This window comes from Pseudophryne corroboree, chromosome 1 (genome assembly GCF_028390025.1).
Source record: "Pseudophryne corroboree isolate aPseCor3 chromosome 1, aPseCor3.hap2, whole genome shotgun sequence".
NCBI lineage: Eukaryota > Metazoa > Chordata > Amphibia > Anura > Myobatrachidae > Pseudophryne > Pseudophryne corroboree.
In genome coordinates, this window is record NC_086444.1 from 261579983 (window position 1) to 261597154 (window position 17172).

The window sequence follows — 17172 nt, forward strand, 5'->3', positions numbered from 1 at the left end:
GAAGTGCGAACGCTTGTGCAGCAGAGTGCCTGCAAAATCTTTTTGTGCAAAACAAGACCAGCCCTGTAGTTACTCTTCGTGTGCGTTGATTCTAACGACAGAGGTGTAGCAGAAGAAATGCAGGCGTGGCTGTGCTTTTGAAGTCACACACCCGCCCAGCGAACGCCCAGCCACGCCTACATTTTTTCTACCACACCTGCGTTTTTTCTACCACGCCTGCATTTTTCTAAGCACTCCCTGAAAACGGCCAGATGACACCCAGAAACGCCCACTTCATGTCAGTCTTCCTGCGTTCGGCTGTGTGACTGGAATGTTCGTTACACTCTGTGCAAACCCACAATGCTCATTGTACCCGTACGACGCACCTGCGCATTGCGGTGCATACGCATGCGCAGAAATGCAGGTTTTTAGCCTGAACGCCGCCCTGCGAACAACGGCAGCTAGCAATCAACTCGGAATGACCCCCCTATGTGCAAACTAGTTACACTGCTTGTGCTCAAATGTGTATCAATCCTGCAGAGTGTTGATGTAATTTAGAAATTAAAACTGAAAAATGTAAAAAATTTATAGCGTTTTGTAATTATAAGATAAAAGCAGTTAATACGGTTGTGGTATAAAAGATAGATAGTGTCCTGTTAGACAGTCAATAAATAGACACCATATGTTTGAAAGACATTAGATCAACGGGGTCAAAATGTCGACAGGGTCAAAGGTCGACATAAAAAAGGTAGACACCATGTTTTTTGCATTTTTGTGGTTTGTGTGGATAGTTTTATCATCTGGGACCCCCAGTTGTAGAAAGGCATACCCTCGCGGGGCTCGTTTCGCTCGCCACGCTTCAGGCTCGGTGGCTCGCTGCGCTCGCCACAAGGTTTATAACCAACTCTATGCCGACATGGATAGAGAAGGTATGAAATAGTCCAAAAACATGTTACATTTTAAAAAAACATTTGTCTATCTTTTTTATGTCGACCATTGTCATGTCGACCTTTTGACCCTGTCGACCTTTTGTACTGTCTACCTTTTTCATGTCGACCTTTTGACCCTGTGTCTGTCTAACATAAGGTGTCTATCTATTGACTGTCTAACTAGACACTGTCTATCTATCAACCGGATACCGTTAATACAACCATATTCTTTTACATTGTGAACATTGATTTAATGTGCGCGGCGGGTGAACTAAAGTGAAGCATTATCTGAAAATGCAAACACTTCTAAAGGAAAACAAGGTAGAATTTGTGTGGATACTACATATAAAATTGTGTCATTTACATTAAATGTGACAAGGGCAAATGTGGAAAAAACCTTAAGCAGCGAATGGAGTTAATTACAAATAATTTATAGAATGTACTGTAGCTTTTTACATTCACTGAACAATTTAATAATTAGTTAAATGATATTCCTCTTGGGTTTAGTAAATATTAATGTGATCTCTTGGCAGGGCTGTTATATTATGTGAATGCAGATTGCTGCTACAATTCCCATGGAACCTGTCAACTTGGGACATAAAATGAATTCATGATTAACACAAGCAGGTATCAATAACTATAAGCAATACACATCTGGCTGTGAACAGATAGCTAGTCAATAAAGTCCGGTCTAGTCTGGCTGCTGGAGGAATCATGTTAATTTAATTATTAACTGTAATGAGTAGCCAGTATACAATAGGTAAACCTAGCTAGTTGCCTAGTACGTCAATGGCTGATGACCTGAATCTCTTCCAGGTCTGTGATGGCATGGAGAGTGGAGCTTAGGGTATAATGTCATAGCCAAACCAAATCCGGTGTGTGAGGGCCACAGGGCACTAACTTGTGTGGGCCCCTACCAATAAAATTGTTATTATGATGTGCGGGAGATGTTGTTAAAAAGTATAATGTGTAAATACTCCCAGCACCACAAATGTGTTATGGGCCAAGTTCATACTATGCCACAGTGCACGATGGTGCTGTAGCTACAGTATGTGTGGGGGTGACCAGCCCAGCAGCCCTGTTGCTAATCCAGCTCTAAAGATGTACAGTACCTCCCATTTCTTGACTGCTAAAATAAAAAGCACAGGTGGTATTGGCAGAGCCAGCCATAGGCACAGGCAAACTAGGCAGTTGCCTATGGTATTTGATATGCCTAGGGGCATCATCAGCTTCTGCTGATTAAAATGATATGCGACCAGCCTATATTCTGTATGTAGCATTTCATATGCAGATACAGCCACAGTCTCACACAGTATATTGGCATGCTGCATATCAGTTTAATGAGCAGAAGCTGCTTGTGCATCCTAGCCACATAGCAATGCAAATAAGATGCATTTTCATAAAAAAAAAAGTGCCCGACGTTAGCATCAAACGTCGGGCACAAGCAGAGGCAGAGGTCACAGTGTGCATGTGAGTGGGTTGGTTGTGCAATAGTGTTCAGAATATGTGTAAGGAGCATTATGTGTGTCATGTAAAAATGCATTAATAATGTGCAACATATGTGTAAAGGGCCACTATGTGTGTCATTATGTGTATAAGGGCATTAATAATGTGTGGCATATGTGAAACAGGATACTACTGTATGTGTGTCATTATGTGTATAGGGGCACTAATAATGTGCAGCAAATGTGTAGGGGGCACTATGTGTGTCATTATGTGTATAAGGGCATTAATAATGTGCGGCATATGTATAAGGGACATTATGTGTAAAAGGGCATTAATAAAGGTTGTCATAATGTGTAAGGTGCATTATGTTTATAAGGACATTAATGTGTCTCGTATGTGTAAGGGGCATTACTGTGTGGAATTGTGTATAAATGCATTACTAATGTGTGGCATTATGTGTATAAGGTGCTCTACTATGTGGCGTTGCAAATAGAAAGGGCGCTACTGTGTCGTCTAATGTGAATAAAGAGCAATAAGGTGTGGTGTAATGTGAATAAGGAGCAATTCAGTGTGATGTAATGTGAATAAGGGGCTCTTCTGTGAGGAGTAACGTTTATAAGGTAAAGTGATACTACTGTGGGATGTAATATGAATTATGGACACTATCGCAAGATAAAATGTGAATAAAGTTGCAGTACTGTGTGGCGTAATAGGAATTGGGGTTACTATTGTGTGGCCATATCCCTTCCCAGCAAGAAGATGCCCCTTTTTGGGCTGTGCGTCAAATGTGCGAACTGTTCCTATTTAAAATATAGGGAGTACAAGGACTGCTATGGGTGAGGGGTGATGGTGCTGGGAAAGAGGTGCAAGGTCAGAGGCAGAACCAGCGGTGGTGCTAGGGGGCACCAGCCAAAATCTTGCCTAGGGCATCATATTGGTTAGGGCCGGCTCTGGGTATTGGTGCAATGTTAATAGGGGACAGTGAAGAAGACTCTTTTTGCTGGGGCACTCTTTGTTTTGAATTTTTTAAATTCATTACATTTTATTGATATACATTAAAAAATGTGTCATATCTTAGGTTAACATAGAACAAAGACATTTACAGAAAAAGCAGAAAAAGAGCATGAGGTGATTCATTTCAATGAATCAATAAAATGCAGTATTAAGTAAAAACAGTCGAGAATTCAATGGATTTGGTACAATAAAGAAAGAACAAAATGCATATGGTGCTGATTGTATTGTAACAGTAGAGGTAAAAATACTGTATTTACCGAACGAAAAAAAGACATTTACAAATGCAGTATATATACTTGAGAAAATTGTACAGATATAGCAAATGTGGTATGTAGTTATGTGACCGCTGGTCAGGAAACCGCCGGTCACAATACCTCCAGCTACATCCCATCCCCTTACAATCCCAACAGTCAGCATGCCGACTAGCAGGGGCTATTCACACTTGTGGGTGTCCGCAACACCCATAGAGTGGGAATAGAACCGGTGGCAAGCACAGCTCGCCACCGAGCCCGTAAGGGGCTTGTTGCACTGCCCCCCGCCGGCCATCTCGATGCCAGGATCCTGGCGTGAATATGGTGACCGGCGGTCTTCTGACCGCCAGTCACACATACCCAACCCAGCCAATGTGACTGGTCACTTAACAGGACAGTGACTTTGTCCTGTTAATCACGTATTATATACATGGCTATATTTCTTGGAAGAAAAAGATTGAACAACACATCAAACAATTGACAATTGTTAGTCAATATATATGCATGTAGGCAAAGAAAAGAAATAAAGAACCAAAATCTCTAGAATATTGTTTACAATATCAGTGTTTGACTATGCAAATGTTGGGGATGTTTATCAGTTGTCCAATGAATGTGGAACACTCGCCAGTTTTTTAATTACTGATTGTATATCTGTCGCTGGAGTAGATGCATACAGAAAAGACAATGGCTCATCTGGGCCACCCTCACTTCTGCTGTCCTCCTGTGTGTCCTTACGGACAATGAATGAGAGGATGAGAGTGTGAAGGGATGGGCCAGGAAGGAGAGATTATAGATAGATGGAGGGATCTGCTATTGAGCGTCAGCTCAAACTGGCAACCCTGTTGGTGAATAACCAGCGCAGGAGAGTTAGGTGGGCCCCACCCACTGAGAGTCCCTCAGAAATAGAAATTAATGTATGGGTCAGGTAAACAGGCTAAGAGAAACAATTTACTTCAAATGCATTATTATATAGTATTGAATAAATTGAATAAATTCAAAAGAGACAGAGATGTTAGTGTTAATTCAAAATAATCACTATAGATGTGTTTGGAAGACACACCCTGGCATTACTAAGACACAGTACAGTACACAATCAAATGAAAAGTATTATACTTATCCAGCTGCCAGTGTTCCTAGAGTCAGGTCCTATGCACAATGGCCTGGAATAACCACAAGGGATGTGCATTTTGCTTGGTAAGGCTTGTTCACCCAGGTACTGGTGCAATGCCAGAGGGAGGTGAATGCCTACCCCACCTCCAGGGCTTGTACCAGCCCTACTCATATGCCAAGTGCAGTCTAAATGCTGCTCCTGTAGGGATACCAAAAAGCATATCATGATCATGTTGATATTGGAGCTTTCACATCCCCACACATAGCAAGAACATACTCAGACAACTCACAGTGGGGTAGATGTATCCAGCCTTGGAGAGACATGAGGTGAAGAAGTTGATGAAAATAACCTGGATCCAGAACAAAATGACAGGTGGGCATCATGACAGGGTGAGGACAGGGGTGATGTTTGTGCGCACCTATAGCGCGCCCACTCCTGGGAAAGTGGATTGGTCTCACAACATGGTGCGTGGCCTCAATAGGAATGCTGTATCCATACGAAGGGGAGATGGTGATGCCTTGAAGAGGCAGAGGGTGACATGAGAGAGAGCATTATGGGGAGACAGTGACGCAGGGGTGAGGCAGAGTGTGAGGCAGTGGGTGATGGGGAAAGAGAGTGGGAGACAGAGAGGCAGTGGGTGACATGGAGGCAATGGGTGACAGAGAGAGACAGGGGTTACAGAAAGATAGTATGAAACTAGGGAGGCAAGGATGACAGAGAGAGGCAGGGGTGACAGAAAGATAGTGGGGAACTAGGGAGGCATTGGGTGACAGAGAGAGTCAGGGGTGACAGAAATATAGTGTGCAACTAGGGAGGCAGTGGTGACAGATAGTGGGCGACTTGAGAGGCAGTAGGTGACAGAGGGATAGTGGATGAATTGGGAGGCACTGGGTGACAGAGAAAGGCAGGGGCGACATGGAGGCAGTGGGTGACAGAGAGAGGCAGGGGTGACATGAACTCAGTGTGTGACAGAGAGTTAGGTGGCTGGGGAGGCAGTGAGTAACATGGAGACAGTAGGTGACAGAGTTAATGGGTGGCTGGGGAGGCATTGGATAACAGGGAGATAGTGGGTTACATGAAGCCATGCACCATGGAGCACCCTGTGGTGCCCAGGCCACTGTACCTGATGGTGTCCCTGTTGCAGGTGTTGAGGATGCAAAGCTCTAGGTCCCAGGAATCCGTGTTCGGCAGGAGGTGTAGGGGGTGTCCAGGTGCTGGCGGGAGGTGCAGGCGGCAGCAGCAGCCAGGGGTTGGCGGAAGATGCGTCGGGAGCTTGCAAGTTATGCAGGTGGCCGGTGGCTAGCGGGAGCAGGCGTAATCTGCAGTCAGGTACTGACGGGAGATGCAGGCAGCAGCGCCCGGGAGCTGGCTGCTGCTGAAAACTGGCACCGAGGACCAGCTACCTGCCCACTGTCTGTCATCCCCAGCCTCTTGCTGACTAAAGGCCCCCCCCCCCCCCCCCCCCCATATCCACCAGTGGGAAATGTGGCCAATTTTTGTGCAGTGTTTAGTTATTCATTATTGGGCAAACAAAGTTAAAACAGGCAAAATCAGGCCAGAAACGCTCAGATTCAAATATCAGGTAATTCAAACATTACAAACGATGATTAAAAAAGGTCCTGAAATTGTGTAGTGTGTGCATATCACGATAATCAAACCATATTTCCTATGATTTTCTATGTTTATCTCATTATCCTTATGGGTAGACATAGGTAAATTATACATCCATGCGTTTAAAGACTGGCAAATTTTTCATCAAAATTGAATAGTGGGTGCTGCAGATATCGGACCTTCCACTGGCAGAACAATCATGCCTTTGGTCAGTTCGATCAAAACATCACTCTAGTATATAGCTAGCTTTACTGTGGTCATTAATATAATCAGCCACCTACAGTATTCACAGATCTTCTAAATCTTATTTTGGAGTAAAAGCAAAGTGAGTTGCAGATTCATCTACTGTAGCACTGGATCTCTAGTTATAGTGACTGTGTCTTCATTTATGTGTAGTCATTCGGGTCAGTCCAATTAGGTACAAGTTGTGAGTTGTTTAATGAAACTCGCAGATATTTGCACAAATGTGTCCTTCCAAGAATCCTACGATCCAATTAAAAATGCCTATTTGCAGTACTTACAGCGGGGGTTTCAGAATTGTCAGCCATATACAATGTGAGAGAAGTGCATGAAAAAGTGGGGTGACCTTCCTGGGCCACAGAAAAGTGACAATTTCATCAGCAAAATCACATAGAAGAATGTTATTGGGCAAAAGGAAAACACTAGATGCTTTTAAAAGGTGGCTAGCTTATAGATGTGTCCACATCTAGCCTCCATGCACATTAAACAGCCCTTCTAGTCACGCCATGCTGTAGTGTGACTTGGTAGCTCAGAGCGTCTTTTTGTGCGACTTTTCCCACTAAAATACATCTTATTTGCAAAAATTATGTAAATAGGACACACAATCCGCTTTTGGTGATTGAAATGATATGCATCATGCCTATAATCTGTGTGCGACCGCGACTGTATCTGCATACAAAATACTACGCTACATTGTTTTCCTAGAGTCTGCCTGTGCTTTTTTGCACAGAAATGCAAATAAGATGCATTTGCACCAAAAAGGATGCCCAATGATAATAGAGTGGCCCGGACTCCTAACATCGGAGCTCCAAGTCTATGCCAGACTGGGATCCCATGTTGAGGCCAAACGCCAGCCATCCTTCCAGCGTCAGAGTCTTGCTGGACATGGATGGATTCTGTATAAGGCACCATGGCCAGGACTCTGCGCCATTTCACTCTAACACACACTGCTGTTTGCTGGGCTTTACTCTGTTGTACTGGCTGTGCTGTGTACAGACTCTCACCAGTGGCTGTGCTCTATAGAGACTGTGTATGGGGGCACACTGCTCACTGCTGTATGCTGCACTGTACTCTGCTGTATTGGCTGTGCTGTGTCCAGAGTCTCACAAGTGACTGTGCTCTATAGTGACTGCCAGGGCTGCTGACAATCCTGGTGGGCACTGGTACAAGGAGGGGGCATGGCCAAATGGAGGGAGCAGCGAAGAGGGCATGGGTGTCACACAGAGGGTTGCCAGTGTTCAGGGCAGGGGGGTGCTGGTGTCCAGGGCGCTGGGTGCGGGATATGATCACTCTGTCCTACACCCACGCAGTGAGAGGAAGGACAGACTGCAGCTGCCTCTCTCCCAAGCCAAGACACAGCACTGAGCAGCATGTGCTGGGCTGTGGAGAGTAGCTGCTGCAATGGCAGTCAGTTCTCCCTCTCCCTGCCAGCTCTCTGCATCGAGGAAGGGGGGGCAACAGACCCAGGTAAAGTGTACCATATCCGTCCCACTCTCGGCGCCACTGGTGACTGTGTATGGGGGTACATTGCACACTGCTGTATGCTGCACTGTACTCTGCTGTAATGGCTGTGCTGGTAATGAGGCACACTGCACATTGCTGTATGCTGCACTGTTCTCTGCTGTATTGGCTGTGCTGTATCCAGAGTCTCACAAGTGGCTGTGCTCTATAGTGACTGTGTATGGGGGCACACTGCACACTGCTGTGTGCTGCACTATACTCTGCTGTGTTCACTGTGCTGTGTCTAGGCTCACAAGTGGCTGTGCTCTATAGTGACTGTGTATGGGGGCAAACTGCTGTATGCTGAACTATACTCTGCTATATTGGCTTTACTGTATCCAGACTCAGAAGTGGCTGTGCTCTAAAGTGACTATATAGGGGGCACGCTGCTGTGTGCTGTGAGGTACTCTGCTGTAAAATGTACTGTTTGGTGCGCTTTGTTCAGGTGCATCTATAAGCCCTGTGATCCACACCGTTTGAACCAAGTTGCAAGTTAAAAAATAGAAAACAAAAATAAATATATTTCAATTGTTTGTACTGTTTAGAGCGCCTTACCCTAGTGCACTTTGTGCACATGCATCTATAAGCCCTGTGATCCATGCAGTTTGAAACTAGCTGCAAGTTCAAAAACAGAAAAAAATATAGATCTATTGTTTGTACTGTTCAGTGCGCTTTACCCTGGTACCCCTTGATCAAAGCCCTGTGACTCCATGCAGTTTGAACTGAGTTGCAAGATCAAAAAGAAAAATAAATATATAGATCTACTGTTTGTACTGTTCTGTGCACTGTACCCCAGTACGCTGTGGCAATGTTTCATAGATGTGTTATAAATTACTATGTGTTTGTGCCGCTGCTCTGTCGCTTAATAACCAGCCAGCTCGCTGCAGCCTCTGGGCAATATTTGGGAAAACAATACTGTGAGCTTTGAGGTGGTTAAAATTGACTGAAAATGACTGGAAATTCATGTTATTGAGGTTAATAATATTCTAGGAAGAAAAAAGGCCCAATTATGTGATTTTTAGCTTTTTTGGGAAAAAAATTTTGGGGAAAATTCAAACCAGTCACGGCGGTTTGGCAAATCCAAAACCAGACGACGCAAATCCAAATCAAAAATGTTCTGACACACATCTCTAATAAAAAGCAATTAGGTTTTTTTTTTTAATAAATGCTCTAATTGTAAGGAACATAAAGCAACGAAAAAGTATTTTTTTTAAACCACAAAAAAAGACATGCAATTATTGGATTAATTAAGTTATTTGGAAACTTATAATTGCCTAATTAGTCATTGGGAGGGGGTGCCCAAGAGCACTGTATGGTGTCCCAAAACTTTAACCTTAAAATAAGGATTATTCCTACTATTTTCACCCTCGTGGAGGTGCGAACAGCAAGATGTGAGTTTATTCTGCCTGGTTCAATGCGAGTTTCTAATAGGATTGCAAAATGCAAAATTTGCAGAGAAAATCGCAACTCACCTAATAGGATTGACCCCATTGATTGCTATGTATATAGCTGGCAAAAGCTTGAGTATAAAACACCCAGCACCCAGTATATCTATCCGCACTCAATTTACTGCTTACTTTGAAAGTAGTAAGAAATTATTCTAAAATGCCTTTAGTACAAACAACACCTTTAAAAAAATCATAACTGATATATCCTTGATGGAATAGGCCTATAGACACTAGTCATTACTTGTGTGGCAGGTTCACTGAAAACTCAAGGAGGTACTCACCATTGATGTCCAATTAGAGTGTCCCTTGCAGGTGCTGGCAAATTACCAAAATAGCCAAAATTACCCGGGGATGTGAGTCTTAACCACCTGAAATTACCAGGGGTTATGGTCCTAGCACCTGAAATTACCAGGGGTTGTGGGTTTAGCGCCTATAATTAGCAGGTGCGTGGGTCTAGCATCCAAAATTACAAGTTCCCACGGAACTAGTGGCAAAATTAAAGTGCCCACAGGCCTAGTGCCCGAAATTCCTGTGGTCTAGCCTGGGCTATAGGAAAGTGGTAATGGACCACAGTTTCCTACTAGAGGGTGCAGCATTGCTGTCATTCCTTTCTATGGGTTCCCCTGCATCATCATCTTGACTGTCAACATCCTCCTGTCTCTGCTCCCACTGCTCCCTTTTTTCTTGCTGCAGGTCTTGATGGTCTATTACAGGGGTTTGGAAACTCTATGTGTCTCTCTCTATTCTCTCGGACAGCTATCCAATATGTTTGCATTGAGCATATATGGCCATGGATGTTGTGAACCATGATTGGCTCACTAGTCATGTAATAATTATGATGGCAGGTTCAGGTTGGCTCACGGCCCATCTGTGTCAGCAGCAGCTTCTCTGGCAGGGGTCTTCATGGAGATCTCAGCATAGGAGGACCCCTCCTACACATTGCTTAATCAGTATTTATAGACAGAAAATAAATGCATGTGGAGTGCATAGGAGTGTTTTTCTGCCAGCAGCAAGTGCCATTTTACTCATTTATCTTTTACCCGCATTTGTGCCTTATTCTTTTATCGCTGCTTGGGCCAAGTCATCCACTCTCCTTCTACTTATTCCATTCTTTTCTGTTGGCTACTAGACCAATTAGCACAGTATTTTTTTGTAAAACTGGACACCTGTTTTCAAATCCCCTGCTAACCCAACCATTCCATTCATGGGGGTCATTCCGAGTTGTTCGCTCATTGCCGATTTTCGCTATACTGCGATTAGTCGCTTACTGCGCATGCGCAAGGTTCGCAGAGCGCATACGCTTAGTTATTTTACACAAAAGTTAGGTATTTTACTCACGGCATCACAAAGCTTTTTCATCGTTCTGCTGATCGGTGAGTAATTAACAGGAAGTGGGTGTTTCTGGGCGGAAACTGACCGTTTTCTGGGAGTGTGCGGATAAACACAGGCGTTTCAGGGAAAAACATGGGAGTGGCTGGAGAAACGGGGGAGTGTCTGGCCGAACGCTGGGTGTGTTTGTGACATCAAACCAGGAACGAAACTGACTGAACTGATCGCAATGTAGGAGTAAGTCTCGAGCTACTCAGAAACTGCTAAGAATTTTCTATTCACAATTCTGCTAATCTTTCGTTCGCAATTCTGCTATGCTAAGATACACTCCCAGAGGGCGGCGGCTTAGCGTGTGCAATGCTGCTAAAAGCAGCTAGCGAGCGAACAACTCGGAATGAGGGCCCATATGTCTACTTCTGGTACGGCAGGTCACAATTTGCTAAATGAATCACTGCTGCATATTTAGGCTATCTAATAAAATTTTTGTTCACCAAGTTATACCAATAATATATAATAACATGATGTAGATTAAAAGGCATTAGAAGTAGGAAAAACACACTGATATTTTGCAAAAAAGTGGACTTTTTTATATCACATATTGTAATTAGTCTTTTTTTTGTTAAGTATCTTGGGCTCTATATTGTGACTAGTGATGTGCACCGGAAATTTTTTCGGGTTTTGTGTTTTGGTTTTGGATTCGGTTCCGCGGCCGTGTTTTGGATTCGGACGCGTTTTGGCAAAACCTCCCTGAAATTTTTTTGTCAGATTCGGGTGTGTTTTGGATTCGGGTGTTTTTTTACAAAAAACCCTCAAAAACAGCTTAAATCATACAATTTGGGGGTCATTTTGATCCCATAGTATTATTAACCTCAATAACCATAATTTACACTCATTTTCAGTCTATTCTGAGCACCTCACAATATTATTTTTAGTCCTAAAATTTGCACCGAGGTCGCTGGATGACACAAGTGGCCGACACAAACACCTGGCCCATCTAGGAGTGGCACTGCAGTGTCAGGCAGGATGGCACTTCAAAAAAATTGTCCCCAAACAGCACATGATGCAAAGAAAAAAAGAGGCGCACCAAGGTCGCTGTGTGACTAAGCTAAGCGACACAAGTGGCCGACACAAACACCTGGCCCATCTAGGAGTGGCACTGCAGTGTCAGACAGGATGGCACTTATAAAAAATAGTCCCCAAACAGCACATGATGCAAAGAAAAATGAAAGAAAAAAGAGGTGCAAGATGGAATTGTCCTTGGGCCCTCCCACCCACCCTTATGTTGTATAAACAGGACATGCACACTTTAAGAAACCCATCATTTCAGCGACAGGGTCTGCCACACTACTGTGACTGAAATGACTGGTTGGTTTGGGCCCCCACCAAAAAAGAAGCAATCAATCTCTCCTTGCACAAACTGGCTCTACAGAGGCAAGATGTCCACCTCATCATCATCCTCCGATTCCTCACCCCTTTCACTGTGTACATCCCCCCTCCTCACAGATTATTAATTTGTCCCCACTGGAATCCACCATCTCAGATCCCCGTGTACTTTCTGGAGGCAATTGCTGCTGGTGAATGTCTCCATGGAGGAATTGATTCTAATTCATTTTGATGAACATCATCTTCTCCACATTTTCTGGAAGTAACCTCGTACGCCGATTGCTGACAAGGTGAGCGGCTGCACTAATCACTCTTTCGGAGTACACACTGGAGGGAGGGCAACTTAGGTAGAATAAAGCCAGTTTGTGCAAGGGCCTCCAAATTGCCTCTTTTTCCTGCCAGTATACGTACGGACTGTCTGACGTGCCTACTTGGATGCGGTCACTCATATAATCCTCCACCATTCTTTTAATGGTGACAGAATCATATGCAGTGACAGTAGACGACATGTCAGTAATCGTTGGCAGGTCCTTCAGTCCGGACCAGATGTCAGCACTCGCTCCAGACTGCTCTGCATCACCGCCAGCGGGTGGGCTCGGAATTCTTAGCCTTTTCCTCGCACCCCCAGTTGCGAGAGAATGTGAAGGAGGAGCTGTTGACGGGTCACGTTCCGCTTGACTTGACAATTTTCTCACCAGCAGGTCTTTGAACCTCTGCAGACTTGTGTCTGCCAGAAATAGAGATACAACGTAGGTTTTAAATCTAGGATCAAGCACGGTGGCCAAAATGTAGTGCTCTGATTTAAACAGATTGACCACTAGTGAATCCTGGTTAAGCGAATTAAGGGCTCCATCCACAAGTCCCACATGCCTAGCGGAATCGCTCTGTTTTAGCTCCTCCTTCAATGTCTCCAGCTTCTTCTGCAGTGCAAAAGCCTGATGAGTGGAATGACCTGACTCAGGCTGGCAGTGTCTGAACTGACTTCACGTGTGGCAAGTACAAAGGGTTGCAGAACCTTGCACAACGTTGAAATCATTTTCCACTGCGCTTGAGTCAGGTGCATTCCCCCTCCTTTGCCTATATCGTGGGCAGATGTATAGGCTTGAATGGCCTTTTGCTGCTCCTCCATCCTCTGAAGCATATAGAGGGTTGAATTCCACCTCGTTACCACCTCTTGCTTCAGATGATGGCAGGGCAGGTTCAGGACTGTTTGCTGGTGCTCCAGTCTTCGGCACGCGGTGGCTGAATGCCGAGAGTGGCCCGCAATTCTTCGGGCCACCGACAGCATCTCTTGCACGCCCCTGTAGTTTTTTAAATAATTCTGCACCACCAAATTCAATGTATGTGCAAAACATGGGATGTGCTGGAATTTGCCCAGATGTAATGCACGCACAATATTGGTGGCATTGTCCGATGTCACAAATCCCCAGGAGAGTCCAATTGGGGTAAGCCATTCTGCGATGATGTTCCTCAGTTTCCGTAAGAGGTTGTCAGCTGTGTGCCTCTTATGGAAAGTGGTGATACAAAGCGTAGCCTGCCTAGGAACGAGTTGGCATTTGCGAGATGCTGCTACTGGTGCCGCCGCTGCTGTTCTTGCTGCGGGAGGCAATACATCTACCCAGTGTGCTGTCACAGTCATATAGTCTTGAGTCTGCCCTGCTCCACTTGTCCACATGTCCGTGATTAAGTGGACATTGGGTACAACTGCATTTTTTAGGACACTGGTGACTCTTTTTCTGAGGTCTGTGTACATTTTCAGTTTCGCCTGCCTAGAGAAATGGAACCTAGATGGTATTTGGTACCGGGGACACAGTACCTCAAACAAGTCTCTAGTTGCCTCTGAATTAACGGTGGATACCGGAACCAAGTTTCTCACCACCCAGGCTGACAAGACCTGAGTTATCCGCTTTGCAGCAGGATGACTGCTGTGATATTTCATTTTCTTCACAAAGGACTGTTGGACAGTCAATTGCTTACTGGAAGTAGTACAAGTGGTCTTCCGACTTCCCCTCTGGTATGACGATCAACTCCCAGCAGCAACAACAGCAGCGCCAGCAGCAGTAGGCGTTACACTCAAGGATGCATCGGAGGAATCCCAGGCAGGAGAGGACTCGTCAGACTTGCCAGTGATATGGCCTGCAGGACTATTGGCTTTCCTGTGTAAGGTGGAAATTGACACTGAGGGAGTTGGTGGTGTGGTTTGCAGGAGCTTGGTTACAAGAGGAAGGGATTTAGTGGTCAGTGGACTGCTTCCGCTGTCATCCAAAGTTTTTGAACTTGTCACTGACTTATGATGAATGCGGACCAGGTGACGTATAAGGGAGGATGTTCCTAGGTGGTTAATATCCTTACCCCTACTTATTACAGCTTGACAAAGGCAACACACGGCTTGACACCAGTTGTCCGCATTTGTGTTGAAATAATTCCACACCGAAGAGGTGATTTTTTTTGTATTTTGACCAGGCATGTCAATGGCCATATTCGTCCCACGGACAACAGGTGTCTCCCCGGGTGCCTGACTTAAACAAACCACCTCACCATCAGAATCCTCCTTGTCAATTTCCTCCCCAGCGCCAGCAACACCCATATCCTCATCCTGGTGTACTTCAACAGTGACATCTTCAATTTGACTATCAGGAACTGGACTGCGGGTGCTCCTTCCAGCACTTGCAGGGGCGTGCAAATGGTGGAAGGCGCAAGCTCTTCCCGTCCAGTGTTGGGAAGGTCAGGCATCGCAACCGACACAATTGGACTCTCCTTGGGGATTTGTGATTTAGAAGAACGCACAGTTCTTTGCTGTGCTTTTGCCAGCTTAAGTCTTTTCCTTTTTCTAGCGAGAGGATGAGTGCTTTCATCCTCATGTGAATCTGAACCACTAGCCATGAACATAGGCCAGGGCCTCAGCCGTTCCTTGCCACTCCGTGTCGTAAATGGCATATTGGCAAGTTTACGCTTCTCATCAGACGCTTTCAATTTTGATTTTTGGGTCATTTTACTGAACTTTTGTTTTTTGGATTTTACATGCTCTCTATTATGACATTGGGCATCGGCCTTGGCAGACGACGTTGATGGCATTTCATCGTCTCGGCCATGACTAGTGGCAGCAGCTTCAGCACGAGGTGGAAGTGGATCTTGATCTTTCCCTATTTTTAACCTCCACATTTTTGTTCTCCATTTTTTAATGTGTGGAATTATATGCCAGTATCAATAGCAATGGCCTACTACTATATATACTGCGCACAACTGAAATGCACCACAGGTATGGATGGATAGTATACTTGACGACACAGAGGTAGGTAGAGCAGTGGCCTTCCGTACCGTACTGCTATATATACTGGTGGTCACTGTCAGCAAACTGCAAAACTAAAATGCACCACAGGTATAGAATCTAAATGGATAGTATACTTGACGACACAGAGGTAGGTAGAGCAGTGGCCTTCCGTACCGTACTGCTATATATACTGGTGGTCACTGTCAGCAAAACTCTGCACTGTACTCCTCCTATATAATACTGCTGGTCCCCAGTCCCCACAATAAAGCAGTGTGAGCACAGATATATGCAGCACACTGAGCACAGATATGGAGTGTTTTTCAGGCAGACAACGTATACTGGTGGTCACTGTCAGCAAAACTCTGCACTGTACTCCTCCTATATAATATACTGGTGATCCCCAGTCCCCACAATAAAGCAGTGAGAGCACAGATATATGCAGCACACTGAGCACAGATATGGAGTGTTTTTCAGGCAGACAACGTATACTGGTGGTCACTGTCAGCAAAACTCTGCACTGTACTCCTCCTATATAATACTGGTGGTCCCCAGTCCCCACAATAAAGCAGTGTGAGCACAGATATATGCAGCACACTGAGCACAGATATAAAGTGTTTTTCAGGCAGACAGCGTATACTGGTGGTCACTGTCGGCAAAACTCTGCACTGTACTCCTCCTATATAATACAGCTGCTCCCCAGTCCCCACAATTAAGCAGTGTGAGCACAGATATATGCAGCACACTGAGCACAGATATGGAGTGTTTTTCAGGCAGACAACGTATACTGGTGGTCACTGTCAGCAAAACTCTGCACTGTACTCCTCCTATATAATACAGCTGCTCCCCAGTCCCAACAATTAAGCAGTGTGAGCACAGGTATATGCAGCACACTGAGCACAGATATGGAGTGTTTTTCAGGCAGACAACGTATACTGGTAGTCACTGTCAGCAAAACTCTGCACTGTACTCCTCCTATATAATACATCTGCTCCCCAGTCCCCACAATTAAGCAGTGATAGCACAGATATATGCAGCACACTGAGCACAGATATGGAGTGTTTTTCAGGCAGACAACGTATACTGGTGGTCACTGTCAGCAAAACTCTGCACTGTACTCCTCCTATATAATACAGCTGCTCCCCAGTCCCCACAATTAAGCAGTGTGAGCACAGATATATGCAGCACACTGAGCACAGATATGGAATGTTTTTCAGGCAGACAACGTATACTGGTGGTCACTGTCAGCAAAACTCTGCACTGTACTCCTCCTATATAATACAGCTGCTCCCCAGTCCCCACAATTAAGCGATAAGCACAAATATTTGCATCAACATTAATAAACGGAGAGGACGCCAGCCACGTCCTCTCCCTAACATTTCCAATGCAAGAGTGAAAATGGCGGCGACGCGTGGCTGCTTATATAGAATCTGAATCTCGCGAGAATCCGACAGCGGGATGATGACGTTCGGGCGCGCTCGGGTTAACCGAGCCATACGGGAGAATCCGAGTATGCCTCGGACCCGTGTAAAATGGGTGAAGTTCGGGGGGGTTCAGTTTTCGAGGAACCGAACCCGCTCATCACCAATTGTGACATTGCTCCTACTGTACATTCACAATTGTTATAGTTGTTCTTTTTGTCGCAAAACTACACACTTGCTCA

The 17172-nt window shown here is 45.0% G+C and overlaps 1 protein-coding gene across 1 annotated transcript in view; it reads left to right on the forward strand.

Annotated features, from left to right (window-relative positions):
* Positions 1-17172, forward strand: part of GRAMD2B (GRAM domain containing 2B) — a 343442-nt gene that overhangs the window by 65565 nt on the left and 260705 nt on the right. The window lies entirely within an intron of this gene.